Consider the following 14921-nt stretch of genomic DNA (forward strand, 5'->3'; position numbering starts at 1 on the left):
GCACAACGGGGGCAATGCAGGAGACCAAGAGATCCAATCCCAACAGTGCAGCCTGGGGTGAAGTGACAGCAGAGGTCCAGGAGCTCCTGCACTGCACACCTGAAGACCCTACCAGCAACGATGGAGCAGCGACCATCCAACATTGCCGCTAGCTGGGGAAGACCACAGCAGCAGAGGAGAGCGACAAAGGAGCCAGGCGGTGAATAACACCAAGGCTGTGGTGGAGGGAGGATCAACAGAACAACAATGGACAGCTAACAGAGCAAGTCAGTTTGAAAGTTAGCCTTGCTAGGCTAACAGCTGATTGGCGAGGCTAAGAGCTGATCAGCGGAGAAAGGTGAGTCCATGGAGCCAGTTGTTCCGGTGTGCAGCCTTCAAATTATTAGCACAGCCCCAGAGCTTGAAGGGACAACTTGGCTTTCTTTTTCCATCAGAAAAAAAAGTTTTGCTACGGATTGAGATTGAGAAGCAGTGATATTCACGCCAGCATCCACATGCATGATAGAGTGACTCACCAGTCACGATGCTTCGGTGTTGGCCTCAGCTAACTTTTTGGAGGGAAGTCAGTGTCGCACTTTTTAAGCGCAGTTCGAAAGTGCCTCTCAACATTCCCCGTCTTCGGAACAGCAATGGTGGTTTGACAAATCACACAAATGCACATTTTTTTGTATCCTTTCTTTTGTTGATATGGATGGAAGCCGCTAACCAGTCACTTAGCTCACTTGGGTTTTGCAGTAGCTAGCACGTTTGCGCATGAATGGTGACAAGTAACACATGAAATGTGACCCTACACGTAGAGATCTCAAATAAATCGGTCGGGCTCTAATTCTGACACTGTGACAAAAAACACCAGGCAGGTGCCCCACCAAATCTTAAACTAAAAAACAAATTTTAAGATTCTCATATAGTCCTAAATAGGATGATAGTTCAGTGCTGCAAGTCAGCAAGGTGGGCGTTAGAGTGCCACTCTGGCTGTAGTAGAACTTCTAACAGATAATCTCTACAGCCCCAGACATACTGCACTCCACAAACCAAACACCAGTTTCCACCAGTAACTAAAAAGCCATCCACAAGGGCAAAGAGTGCTCCCACTATACATTTCATAAACCCCAGCACTAGTGTGAGCCAAGCAGACAGGTAAAAGGTCTGTAAAAGTCTGCAACTTAAAAGCCACTTTCATGATATGTGAATCTGTACAAACCAGCATGTTATTTTATTATCAATAGTTCTCAGCAGGCTCTGCTGGTTGAAAAAGTGCAACTGCTGTTCGTCTCCTGGACTCAACTGCAATTTACACATTTTTTATCTATTTATTTAATTTCTATAACCTGTACCAAATGCATTTAATTTGTTTTACAATATACTTAAAGTATTATGGGTGTATGCAGTCTACAGACAGCTATTGCCCTTTCAGTTTAAATTCATATTGGACTCCAATCATTGTTATTTCCATACTTGAGTATTCAACCAATTATTTAGCAGGTTAATCAAGTAATTGAATGCAACTGTGTAAGATCAATGGTATGGGCCACGTCTCTTTGAAAAGTGTTGGTTTTAACAACTTCTAAACTATCTATTAGGGCTGTAAATAAATCAGAAGTTAAAGAGATATATTACTTTGCTAGAAGATAAACACTTTTCACATATTCCCATCTCTCGCTAGTCTTTACTTCACAGCAAGCCAAACTCAACATGGTGATTAGTGGACTCGAGGGAAACGCATAATATGATTCTTGAGCACTGCATTCAGGCAAAGCTGCTGAGCCCTGGTATTCTTTAGTAAGCCCATTAATCACCAAGAATCTGATAATTTCAATTATTTCAGTAAACAAGGAAGTCAAGATTAAGCCCTTGCCCCTCACTCAATCCCTGCATTAAATCACCACGCAGATAGATTTAACAGCTAATTGGAGTAAAATAGAGCTTTGTGAGGGATAATTAAGGATTTCTATACAGTGTGTCGTTTTGTCTTTAAGGAAAGGCGTTTACAAGAGGAATGGTTGTAACTGGTATAAATGTGAGATGGCTGTTCAAAAAGTCACATTGACAATAATATTGTGTTTAATAGCTTTGTAATGTTGTTTACAACTAAAACTTATTATTCTAAAACATGCAATCTAAGTTCTGACAACTTGTGTTATGTCAGTGTACTTATTACATTAGACTAATTAGGGCCTGCAGTTTAGTGTAAAATTCTCATTTCTGTTTCAATGCGCTTTTCCAATATTCAGATTTAGATGGGGCATAAACACTATCATTGTCATAGGGATATCTCCCTGCTTTTCACCACTGGCCTATTTCTGAGTGAAGGGGAATTATCTGAAGTAAAAACATCTCCAAGAGATGGCTGATAGGCCCTCTGATTCCCTGGGTGCATAAGGGAGGGCTCCCACTGGTCCGATAAAAGGCCTGGGCTCCTGCAGCAAATGATGCCTTTCTCCAGACTTATGCCTACGCTCTGCTTTTAATTGGCCTCTTCTGTAGCTGTGAACCTTAATGACTTTGTTCCGGGATTAAAAGCCTCAGTGTTCAGGCAAGGCAAGGGTCCTAACCTTTCCTTGGCTCCTCTGTCTCTCCTGCTACATCATTCCTTTTCCCTTGATTTCTCTCATTCTCTTTTTTTCCTAGACTCCATTCTGTCATTCAACGTCCAACGTCCCATCAACTGTCATTCAAAGGCAGTACTTTGTGCCAAACCAGATTTTTATCACATTTTTTTAATAGGATAATATCATCATGTTTTTTTTTACCTTCCATTATGTATGTATTAATAAACATTTATTTTTCCCTCCATTTTAGTACTCAGTTTTAGTACTTAATAACTAACTGGGTGTCCATCCAAAGCGTATTGTAAATTTTAAATGTATTTCAGGAACATGCAAATGTATGCTTGGTTCTGTCCACTGCCGTTATGCGACTATTAGGAGTTATTCTTCAGAAAAGCCTTATGTGGCACAGACTCTCCAGTCAGAAACTATTTCTCAATAGTAGAATAAGAAGGCCCATTAAGATGCATAATCAAATTACACAATTGAAAAATCAAAGTGGGCTTTTTACATGGTGGAAATTTCTGTTTGTACATATATGTATGTTAGGAAGGTTACATGAGATTTGTGTGGACCAATGAGAGATTTCAACTTGTGGCCATTTCCATCTTTTTAGCAAAAAGCTTTACTCAGAGTGGAAACTGCAGATCCGTTGTAAGAATTAAATATTTATTGTTTTCCTCCCCTCAAGCATTTATTGAAACTTTTATGCAAAAAGATGTTTTGTCATCTCTGTTAACCTTTTCTGATAGATTACTCCCAAATGTGCATACAAATACATTGATGAAAGAAGTTATTGTTAACTCCACTCTTTGCCTTTAAGAAGGTTTGAACAGCCAAACCTACACACTGGCAGATTTCATGAAGTAGTGCAGGCGCTTTGGCCAGCCAGAGACAAAGCCACAGTGTGGCTTCTCACCCATAAACTGAATGCAGACACGTTGTAGATAATGCTACTATTGTGCAGCCATACCACAGGGGCACAGATATGTTTAGAACCTGGCAGGCTTTTTATAGTTTTTACATATTTCATTATATTTTCTATTCTCACTATTCTACACTGGTAGATCTGGTCTACATTGCCTTTATTATTACATTATCAGTTACGATCTGCTCCATTCAATAAAAAGGTGTAGTCAAGTTCACATAGCAATACTGTGAGACTATAACTCATTAAAATGTCTTTATATTATTTGTGCAATTCATACTGTAATTTAGTTTAATTCAGCCACCAGGGAAATTTAACACAGGCCTAAAATGCCTTAGGGGGTTCTTGCAAACTGATGCCAAGCTATTAGAGGTAGTACTTGTTAGTACTAAAGGTGGTACAAGTTACTTAAAGTAATCAAAAACACTTAACTAGAAATTGTCTCATTCAATGACAAGGTAAAGACTATGTGCTTACTTAAAGTGTTCGCTGTGTGTACGTTCAAGATCCACTTTATGTGAGGTCATTTCTTAGGAATGGCTGTCAATCCTCCCTCCACCACACCACCCTACCCACCTCTCCTCCCACCCAGAAGCTCAGGCCCGGCCAGTGCTGAGTGATAGACTAATCGATGTGCAGCCTAATCAGCCAGCTTAACTCTAATACCCCGGACAGGTCCACATCATTATCATATCAGCCTCCACACGTTTTGAGGTGACATGGAAGCGGTAAAAGATTAAAGACAATCTTGTAAGGAGGCAGCACAATTTTTAATGTGTTGACCAACCAAAAGAGGCTGTGAAAAGCAAGAAGGAGCTTAGAGTAAAAAGAGTTAATACCAGTAAAAGAGGAATCTCAGACAAAGGCTTTGTGTCAGGTTGAGGCTACCACTATCTCCGAATCATTCAGAGGGATGAACATTAGCATTACTGGGGTGCAACCACTTTCAGAGGCACTGGTCCCTGCAGCCAGGCCAATGTCAGCCCATTACTAGTTGTCCATTAAAGTGAGTGAGTTTGTATAACTTAAGCACATATTTAGGAGAGCCCAAGGAACTTGTAGAAATCATCTATAAACTGCTTTACACCAACTGTTAACAGGCAGTAAATGACGCATAAAAGAAGAAACAGGTTTGAGGTTGATGCTGGGAGCTTGGGGCATGTGGTGCAGTCTGCACACTTGATGCAATTATCTTCTCACACACACACACACACACACACACGCACACACGCACACACACACACACACACACACACACACACGCACACACACACACACACACGATCTGGTGTTGATTACACTTAGCAAGGGCGTGACTAGACATCCACACTTCACAAATCCTCCAAATGATTATGCTGACAATCACTACAAAAACACAAAACAGGAAGGTAGTAGTACATTTATTAAGTTCTAAAGGGACTCGTGGTTACGAGTTTTTCTACACAGTCAACCTTTGGTGATAAAAATAAATAAATAGATAACACAGGCAGGTCACACAGAGCACATTCTTCCAGGTCACCATGGTGAAGAGGAGGTCATGTGGCTCAGACACCACTTGGCAATGCCTCGGCCTGCTCAGTTGTCTCCTGGATCCACACACTGTACTTATACTATAGTTTGTATCGGATAGTCTGTCTGTGTCTGTTGTGGCTCTTCCTGAGGTTTGTTTCCATCTTATTTTTTTTCCTCCTGTTAAAAGCTATTTTTTTCCTCAATATGGTAATTTTTTCCTCACTCGAATCGAGGGTCAGAGGACGTCATTCACTGTACAGATTGTTAAGTCCATCGAGGGAATGAAATTGTGATTTTGGGCAATATAAATAAAATTGATTAGATTTCAGATCTTAAACTATTATAAAGCACTGGTGCAACTATTTAGCTGTTTTTTTATTGAAAGTTTAAATATTTTTCATGTGCTTAATTTCATCAAAAGTGGTAATACACCTGAAAAGGAATATCTCTTTCTCTTAGTCAGGAGTCTAACTTGAGGCAACAACCATCATCATTAATGTTTAAGATGGCTAACAACTGTGCTGTCAACAGCTTCCAAGATAATCGACATGTCAATCAATGGCGGGTGTGAGGGCGGCTTTTAGAGGGTCCCTTAGGTGGCTGCTTAGAGCACGCTCAGTTTAACACAGTGGCAGTGGGAGAGTGTAAACAGAGAAGAATATAGACTCCAGGATTGACTGGCTGATCAATGCCATTGATCATCTAGCCCACAGTGCCTGCACTTCTTTGCATGAGCTGCTCATTTCCTCCTCAGTCATCCCACTCTGAGGCTTCAGGCTCTGGATATCAATAACCTTCTGCTCAGTCACCAACAAATACAGAATGTACAGTAGAGGGAGACAGAGAGGAAGGCCGCAACAAATGCTACATCTGCTAATTGGTCCTGGTTACATTGAGATAGACAACTGCATATAATCACACACAAATAACATATCTATTGCTTGCTTGTTTCGTCGTAATTTTTTTTTTTTTTTTAGTTTGTTTAGTGTTAGAATTACCTTAAAGGAATAAGTTAATGATTTCATTATTTTCACATAAATAAAAGAACCACAAAAGCATGAAGGGTTGGCGAACACCAAAACAGAGCTAAAAGGAACCATATCGACTTTTGGTTTCAGCTTACCCCTCTGCCCTCAAGTGGCTCCAAAACAATTACAGTGGTAACATGGGGCATGTAGTTGGGGTACATGAAGGATACAGATGGCTAAATTATAGATCAAGCATGCTTCTGCTGCTTCAGCATTTCTTATCTCTACTTATCCATGTTGTGAGACTAGCAATGTTCAATGGCTTGACTTGATTTTTTATTAGCAGAGTTGAGGAGGCACTCGTGTGGGTCTCAGATTCTGACATTGAAATGCCATGGAGCAACAATGTTTTCTTCAATTATATAGGCAGCAAATGCATACACACGCAGCAGCTCCCTATCCAGCTCAACAGACATAGCATAAAGAAAAATACTGTTAATGACAAAACAAAAACATTTGAAGGCTTTAATCTTAAAAAGGTGTATGTATGTATGTATGTATGTATGTATGTATGTATGTATGTATGTATGTATGTATGTATGTATGTGGAATTGGTAATGAAAAATACAATAATAAATGGACAATAAAAAAAAAAGACAAGCAATTCGACTGTAACAAAGGAAAAAACCATTTATAGCTAACACAACGTTAAAAGCTTTTAAGTTCAACTTTTAAGTCACATTGCTTGTAACCCACCTGGGTACCATATTTCAAACATTGATAATTCTCTGGTGTTCATTTTCTATGCTATTACAGACAGGAAATGTTCATGACAGTGGGTTTAGATTAGGTTACATTTAGTGTCATGGAAATTGTTGCTGCTCTGTCAATGGTGTCCACAAAAGTGTGATAAATACTCAAAGTCGAAGAAGTTTTGCTTTTCAAAGCTTCTCTTTGTGGCATGGAAATGGAGACAAACACAAAGTGACAGTTGGCACACCTAACTTAAACAACAAGGCAAACCTGTTCATTTGATTATGCCTTGATACTGGACGGAGTCCACCACTTCAATCGGTGTACAGGGTGATATGTTCTGGCAGCATTTACTCTGAACCGTGCACCCTACATAAAAAGCAAGGACCCTCAAACACGGAGGTAATTATCCCATTCTAATATACTGGTGGAAGTCCTCTATGTGACCAAAAATGGAATAGTGCATATTGGGTTCCCAAGACTGACACCATTGCTGGTTCCCTTTGCAAGTAGCTTTGCCATCATTGAGCAAGCATGTGGCAGTGAAGACAGAGACAAAATGACAGCGTGAGCATACCATCTGTTAGACCTTTTTAAATCTTCTAATCCAGCTGTGAACAATTTGACCAAACGCATCTTCTGGCCAAGGCAAAAATACAGCAAATCAAATAAGGACATAGAATAATCATAATCCAATTCTTATCACTAGACAATCAACTGGATCCAGTGCAGCGGGTGTGTGTACCTACACACTGTTCCATCAATTTGAAATTCATGACGAATTTTTATTCTGCTCTTTTCTCAACGCATCCATTTCAGATGAGATGAAAAAGTAATAATCCAGCAATAAAGCTTGATTTACATCCCCTTCACTGTTCCCCCTCTTCCTTTTTTATTTGATCATTTAGCCAGGATCATATAACTGTATATCAGACACAAATGAAATCAGGTCCCATGCACATTAAGGCCATGTCTTTCTGCAGCTAACATCCCCTCCAACCCAACCACCCAGCTCCACAGCAAGCCAAGGGCAGAGTCCCATTCATTTTCAGGCCCATTTCCTCCTATGATTAGGCGATCAATCAATCCCAGCATTCAATCTCATCAAGCAGACGGGATTATCTGCCCATCTTCCCCTCTGCCTCTTTCAACTCACTCCCTCCCACACACACAGCAGCACATTAACATCAGATCAAGTATCACCCAACACAAGCAGTCTACCACATCCTCTGACCACAAACAGACAGCTTCTCATCTCAGCCATTTTTCACTCATCCATTCCATCTCCTCCAACAGGCTCTGCTCACAAGTATACACATTCACCGACACAGACATAATGCAAGTAATGACAATTTTTGTACGGGTACAAATATTTCTGGAGAACATACTAAGTTTAACTTACTAAGGGATAGCATGTTGATTACAATGTATCTCATTGTATCTTGGTCAGCACGAGCCTGGTAAGAGATATGAGCACAATATGTTTATATAACACCATGAAAATGGCAGCCTATACCACTTCATTCTTACAATGCTTTGTAAACAAACAAAATGTATGTTTACAGTCAGCTGCCCCTTCACACAGAGACTCCAGAGTAACAGCGCACCGAAGGCTCACCATTTCTTCACCCACCATTGTTTATTCACACTAAATCAAGCAGCTCCGGCTTAAAGCCGACCAGCGTGTCAATTCATACAGCAGGCCAGCGCTGCAGATCCAAAAGAGGCATGATGGTATTGGCGTGGTTTGTTTCTACACGTTTTCCCTGGTTTCCACTTTTTAACCTAAACATGTATCGGCTGCCTGTTATCATCATATGGATGCTATTATAAAGAGTTGTGATTGAGATCCTGACTCACCATGTATCCTGGAAAGTGTCAAAGAGAAGCTTTAAATTACATAATTACATAATCAGCATCAGTAAACAGAGGACGCTGTCTGACTCTCTCACTCCCAGGGAGGGATGCTGTATTCTGGGGGAAAGGCCACTTAAGTCTCAGCCGGGTGGCCTGACCATTGCAGTGATTTTTTTCAACACGAGATGCCAGAGACAGTAACTACAACAAGACAATAGTTGAAGGTGATAAACCTATAGTAAGTGAAAGATTTTGGCTATGAATCACTTCAAGTAATCACCATCATTCATTATAAGATGCCAAAGACACTACCAGTGACTATGTTACTGTGGTCTGATCCCATAACATTGCTTTCTGGGTTGAAGTGTGGGACATTTCTCTTTTATTTGATGAGTGGAGGATCTGCTTAGCTGTCAGACTGTGAACAACATCAGACCGACACACCCCTGATACGCACCTGCAGCTTTTCCATTCACACAGATGCCGGGTTGACTCTGATACCACCTCTGGAGGTGCATCAGAGCCACACACATCCGAAACTTTCACACAAACAGCAATGTGGACAATCAGAGCATGATTCCCTCACTGAAAGGACAGTGTGAATGGGGCTAGTGTTATTTAGCAAAACTCACACAATACAATAGCGTTAATGCCTTTTTTTTTTACTACAAAGAATTGCAAAGCCAATTTTTTGCAAGTGATATTAGGTTAAATATAAGCATATCTGGAAGGCCAAAAGGTTGGTTAATCATTAACTCAAACTACACCATGAGGCCAAAAGAACATTCAAAGCCACTCCGACAAGTTTACTGAAAAGTGCAAATGGAAGGAAGGATACGGTAAAATAAGAAAAGAGGTCACAGTGAATACAACACCAAATCCTAAAGTGACTGATATCATATGCAGACTGAAAAAGGCTTGGATCTGCTCATCCCCATCATTTTTGTTACTCTCGAGTGGAGATGATTATGATAAAACATTATATTGTGAAATGTTGAAGAGAAAAAATGAATTAGTAATAAACTTAGGGAGACTAAGAGCACACACAGGAAAATGAAATTACTTTTTATGCCATCACTAACATTTAATATTTCTAGTTTTTTTAGATAAGCGCCTGGTAAAAGGGACATTTTCCTTACAGCTAAAATATTTAATGAATTCCCCTTAATGGCAAAAAGCTTTTTGATGTAGAAATGCTAATTCCTGAAACAACACTGATGAAACTGTCATGCTTTCAAGACACACTACCTTTTAGCAACCATGTGCTAGGTTAATAAAGATTCACGTCTGAAAGGTAGCATCTACTTCCATGCTCATACCCCCATGAAGATAATCAGCAATACTCCAGAAACAAATTCAAAGCAGCTGCAGTTTCACTGGCAAAATAACTCTGCAACAATAAGATTGTCATACTGACCTTGAATAGAACCATGAACAGGCATTCACGAACAAATTAATAGTGCAAATAGCTTCCTTTCTACCGACACTTTCGTCACTTCACCTTAATTACATTATTTCCCATGAAATGGCCATGTACCTGTGTCAATAGATCGCCTTCAGTGATCTAATCTGTTAGATTACCAACAGACTTTAGATTTTTCCCCATCATTTTTTAAAACTTGTTTTGTCAATGATGGTAAATATTCAGTTAACTAGATATCTGGGGCCAAACTCGACTTGAAAAAGAAACTAAAAAAAATCCACCACCCTTATCAGAATAGCTGTAAAACACTGGATTTCTCTCCTTTCTGTTTTTCTCTCACTACGTGTCTGCTTTGTTGACATTCTTTGCCAGCAGAATGTTTAATAAAGTCACTCAAAAAACACACCTCACATTTTTTACTTTTTTAAGTCCTCATTCCGTTTTCACAATAGTAGGTGAGCCGTATGTGGAGGGCGCTTGTTGTTAATTATGCAACCCATCCTATCGAAACCAGTGTGGTACGAAATGGCATTGAAACAACCAGGTGCGCTTGTACGAGAAAACAGCATAAGAGGAGCTATATTAAATACCACAATCTGTGGGTTTACATAAGAGGGACATAATACCAGAGAACATTACTGTCTCCGATTCTCTGCAGAACATGCAACAGGAGGGTTGGAGCAAGGGCAGACCATCCATTAGTTCACCGATCACGGACAGATTAAAAAAAAAAGTATAGAATGCAAAAAATTGGCCACTGATATATCTGGGCTGCCAGCACATATAAAATCCATGTGTGGGAAACACTGATATACATTATTCAGCAGGAAGTGCCAATGAAGACTTGACCTGCAATTTGCAAGCGATGTTGTTTCAGTCATGTTGCTTAGGCTATAAAATGAACAAAATGCATATTTACTTGGATTTAGTAGAAGCTCTAAATCAGTAAGGGATTCAATTTAATGATTTAGACAGGACAATCTTAACTCAAAAGTACCACTTCATTTATTTCCATTAATACTACTACTACTACTACTTTCTGTCATACATTTGAATATGGACTATTTTTAAGGTATTGTTTAAAAAATCATAACAAACACTTTTGTGTTTGAATTCACTTTATTTTTATGTCTGTGTTCTAATCTTTTTTCTTCTCTCAGCAGGTTTAACAAGCTAAATAAAACAAAAATAAATATCCCCAACAGGCAATCACAGTTCTGTCCTTTCTCTTTATAAGATACATACAAGAGACTCCGCGTCAGAATACTGTCATATAATCTTTGGGTTTGCCTTCTTCTGAACAAGTCTGGTTAGTAATCTTTTTGTTTTAATAAAGCAGAGGTGAAGTAGTTACCTGTTAATCATCCATGTGGCAGATCATCCACTTTAATGTTCAACATACTAAAGACCTTTTTGGCATCTAGAGCTCCTCCGGAATGTTCTTTGGTCCTGCGTGAGCTCCAGTGCATTGGTGCTGTCCTATCAAGGCAAACAAAAGTCTCCATTTACACATCCAAATACAAAGACATGAACACATAACACCACAAAATAAACTTCACATGTATTCCATACAGATGTCAACAGCGGTAATATTGTCAAACTGAGAGGTCATGTAATGCTTAAGGATCTCTCTGTGGGACTCTTGACTGTCAGGAGAAGTTGCATCTGCTGCAACAGATGACTTTAATAACACACGAGAATCCTCTGCTGTGTTTTTTCTATACATTTTGTTTTAATGATCAGCTGGGGCCTACCAAGTACTGCTTACTCCAAGATACCCATCAACTTTACTGGCAACAATTAATCCTGCATATGGCAAAGTTTATCCTTGAAGACCGTAAACCAATCCACAAACATACAAACTGACATTCAGAGATTGAATATAGGTCCGCTTATGGGCATTTCTTACTGTGTGGGTATTAGGCTGTCTCCACATGATAAGCAGTCTGATCAGCACTTGCCGCTGGGTCAAGCATAGAGTCGGTGCAGAGAGCTAAGCTCAACACTGATGCATCATTTCATATCTAATAACAAGAACTATAATATACATCATCTCAGATATATTCTCCATATGAAATAATCATGATTAGTTGTAATCTGACTGGACATGCTTTAAACAGTCAGCTGTGAATTGAGTTTAAGTAAGAGTAGCATGCTAACATTTTAGCACAATCAGAGGGTTGTCCAGCTTCAGGAATCTGCATCGTTGATCAGTGCATCAAAAAGGATTGTCTCAAACCTGACAGAAAACAATCTGCAGATGATGATATGTAGTCGACAAAAGTGGAGGTGATTTTATTCCTTCAGTGTGGGTGGCTGATGTTAACTTTGGGTGGGGTTAAGGGGAAGCTGTGTGGGGGGAAGAAATATATTTGGCTACATCATATCTTTCTGCAGAGTAGGCTTGACCTGCTGCAGCATCTTGATAGTGCTGCCGTCCATTTAATTCATATGGATACACTAACATCCCCAGTATGCCTTATCTCAGTGAGGACCAAGTAATATAGTTGAGATTGGATTAGAGTGATCCCACTGAGAGAGAGAGTGAGGATAGTACTGACAGATAGACAGGAAGGTGTGCAGACCAACAGAATTGATGCTACCCACAACATATCAGCTTTTAACCTTGAAAAGTCTACAACTATTACAGAGGTGCACATAAGTTTGAAAACCAACTTCAGGAAATTTAATTTCGTGATACTGAATAAATCGATTAATATAAAAAATGAAACTTCAATAATGTTTAAGATGGCTGAATTCATTTACATGATATGGTATTAACTGTTTTTACAGTATACATTTTGATTTGTCATAGCAAAGAAACCACTAGCAAAACAACTTTGGTTAAAAATGGTACCCTCTTAGTATCCCAGTCTATTCCCTTCAAGTCTATCATGCAACCTGGGTCACTGTCATACTTTCATGTCTTGCAATGGCAATAGAAAACATTGTGTAAGTTAAATAAATCACAAATAACTTGGCTTTAAATATGAATACTAATCCTAATGTCTCTCAGTTAATTATAAAAATAAAAAAAAAACTACTTTCAATTGTGGGATGACTCTAGTGTGAAACAATGTAAATGCATAAGTATGTTGGAGGTGGACAAATGACTGCAAAAGACAGAGACATGGTATTTAATCTGTATCCCTCATCATAAACAGATTCACCTTGAAAGAAAGTTAGGTATATTAATCTGTAAGTTACCTTTCAAACTGCGCATGTTGTCAGGGGTGCCTTTCCATTGTCCAGCCAAGCTACAGACTGTACACTTGGAGCTGCATTGCCCCTTTCCGAGATATCTCCCAACACAAAACTGTTAGCCGTTAGCAGTAACCTTGGTGACCTTCCTATAAAAGCTAACGTAGCTAGCTCATTAGCCTAAATAGTTAGCTCATTCGCTGTGGCATTGACCAGCTGTTGGTGGGGCGTAAATAAAAAGCTAGCTTGTCCCACTTAGTAATTCTCCAGAAAAAGAAGTCGTTTTTACATTTGGGACTTCTGCATTTCATATTAATGCGACTACAGACACACACAGATAACTTAGCTAGCTAAAGCTAACCGACAGCCAACGTTAGCTTACCTGATAAACACCAAGGACCTTATGGTAGTCTTGATAAACGCGAAATGCTAAACAAACAAACAAACAACGAACCCGCAAGTCCTTTAAAAATATGTAACATCATACGTTTTAAACTTTGGGAATGACCTGTCTGACAGCCGTTTGTAAAATAACATTTAAAAAGCCCTTAATGCGCCACCTGGTGTCCACGCAGTTTATATTTTAGTCTCTTACCTATTGCTAATCGAGACCCATCCATCATTCTCTGGCCGATTGCCCCTGATGGAATATTTAACAGATGCTCTCAAGTTTACCTTTACTTTTTTGTTGGGTTTTTTTTCCCCCTTAAATGTGTAAAAGATTTGCTTTGTTTTTCTGTTATCACTGTTATGATGTAGTTTAATAATAAGGAAATGAAAGAAAAAAATGTAAGGCATGTGATTAAGAATAATGCCGGACCAAATGTCACATTCCAGTAATTTTCTGATAGTTATTCAGGGTTCCTCCACTTATATTTGATACATTTTTATTCCAGATAAAATGGAAAATAAGACAAAATTGATTATTGAAAATAAATAGATGTACAACTTTTAGAGATTCATGATGTAGAAAAATATATGTAACTGTATTTAAGATTACATAAACTACCCGATGATGTAATTTCAGGATTTTTTTATGTTTGATAGTCAACTGCATGGCTGCGAAATTCACTGGGTTACATCAAAAATCGATAAATCTAACACATCTCTATAATATCACTATTGCATCAGGTGGATTATTCCAAATATTCAGTTTGTTATGTACTGCACAAAGACTTCTGTAAATATTAAATAGTATGACCGTTGTTTTTTGTAGCAGAAGGTGAAAAAGAGAACATGGATGTATAGCAAAGTTTGATGCGTGGACTTCGTTTGTCTGGGTCAGGATGGACTGTAATCATCACTCAGAGGACAGTTTTTGGAGCAGATGGTCGATTTTGCAGCAACTGCTTCACAGCTTTTTCCCTTCCCTGGCATCATGGCCTGACTGAGTCGATTTCTTATGTTTTGCAGTGAGAGGATTGGCACAAATCTCATATTTCACCCTATATAATGGGTCTGTTTGGTTGGCATGCTAATGGATTAACATTAATTTAAGTAATTGTATGTAATTTTAACATCAGTAGCCAAAGCAACATGGACAACTTTATAGTTAAAGGTTCATTTGTTTGTTTGTAAGTATCAAAACTGGCAAGTACCGAAAGGGATTTGATATTTTATAGATTTAAATAATAATACTACAGTGTATTTTATATGGCTATGATGTTAAGACTACTGCAACAAAATTGACTCAATAGATCTGGAGTCTATGACTTGTTTGATAGACAGTGGAA

The 14921-nt window shown here is 39.0% G+C and overlaps 1 protein-coding gene across 26 annotated transcripts in view; it reads right to left on the reverse strand.

Moving 5' to 3' along the window:
- LOC119018006 overlaps positions 1-13999 on the reverse strand; it is a 138477-nt gene extending 124478 nt beyond the window's left edge. For 23 of the 26 annotated variants that reach the window (XM_037095316.1, XM_037095319.1, XM_037095314.1 and 20 more), the window contains exons 1-2: positions 13571-13777; positions 11342-11466 (exon numbers count right to left, since the gene is read on the reverse strand). The gene's annotated coding sequence lies outside the window, so the exon portion shown is untranslated. The other 3 variants (XM_037095297.1, XM_037095295.1, XM_037095296.1) reach the window with 3 other exon arrangements.
- Positions 14000-14921: the final 922 nt, after the last annotated feature.

This window comes from Acanthopagrus latus, chromosome 4 (assembly GCF_904848185.1).
Source record: "Acanthopagrus latus isolate v.2019 chromosome 4, fAcaLat1.1, whole genome shotgun sequence".
NCBI lineage: Eukaryota > Metazoa > Chordata > Actinopteri > Spariformes > Sparidae > Acanthopagrus > Acanthopagrus latus.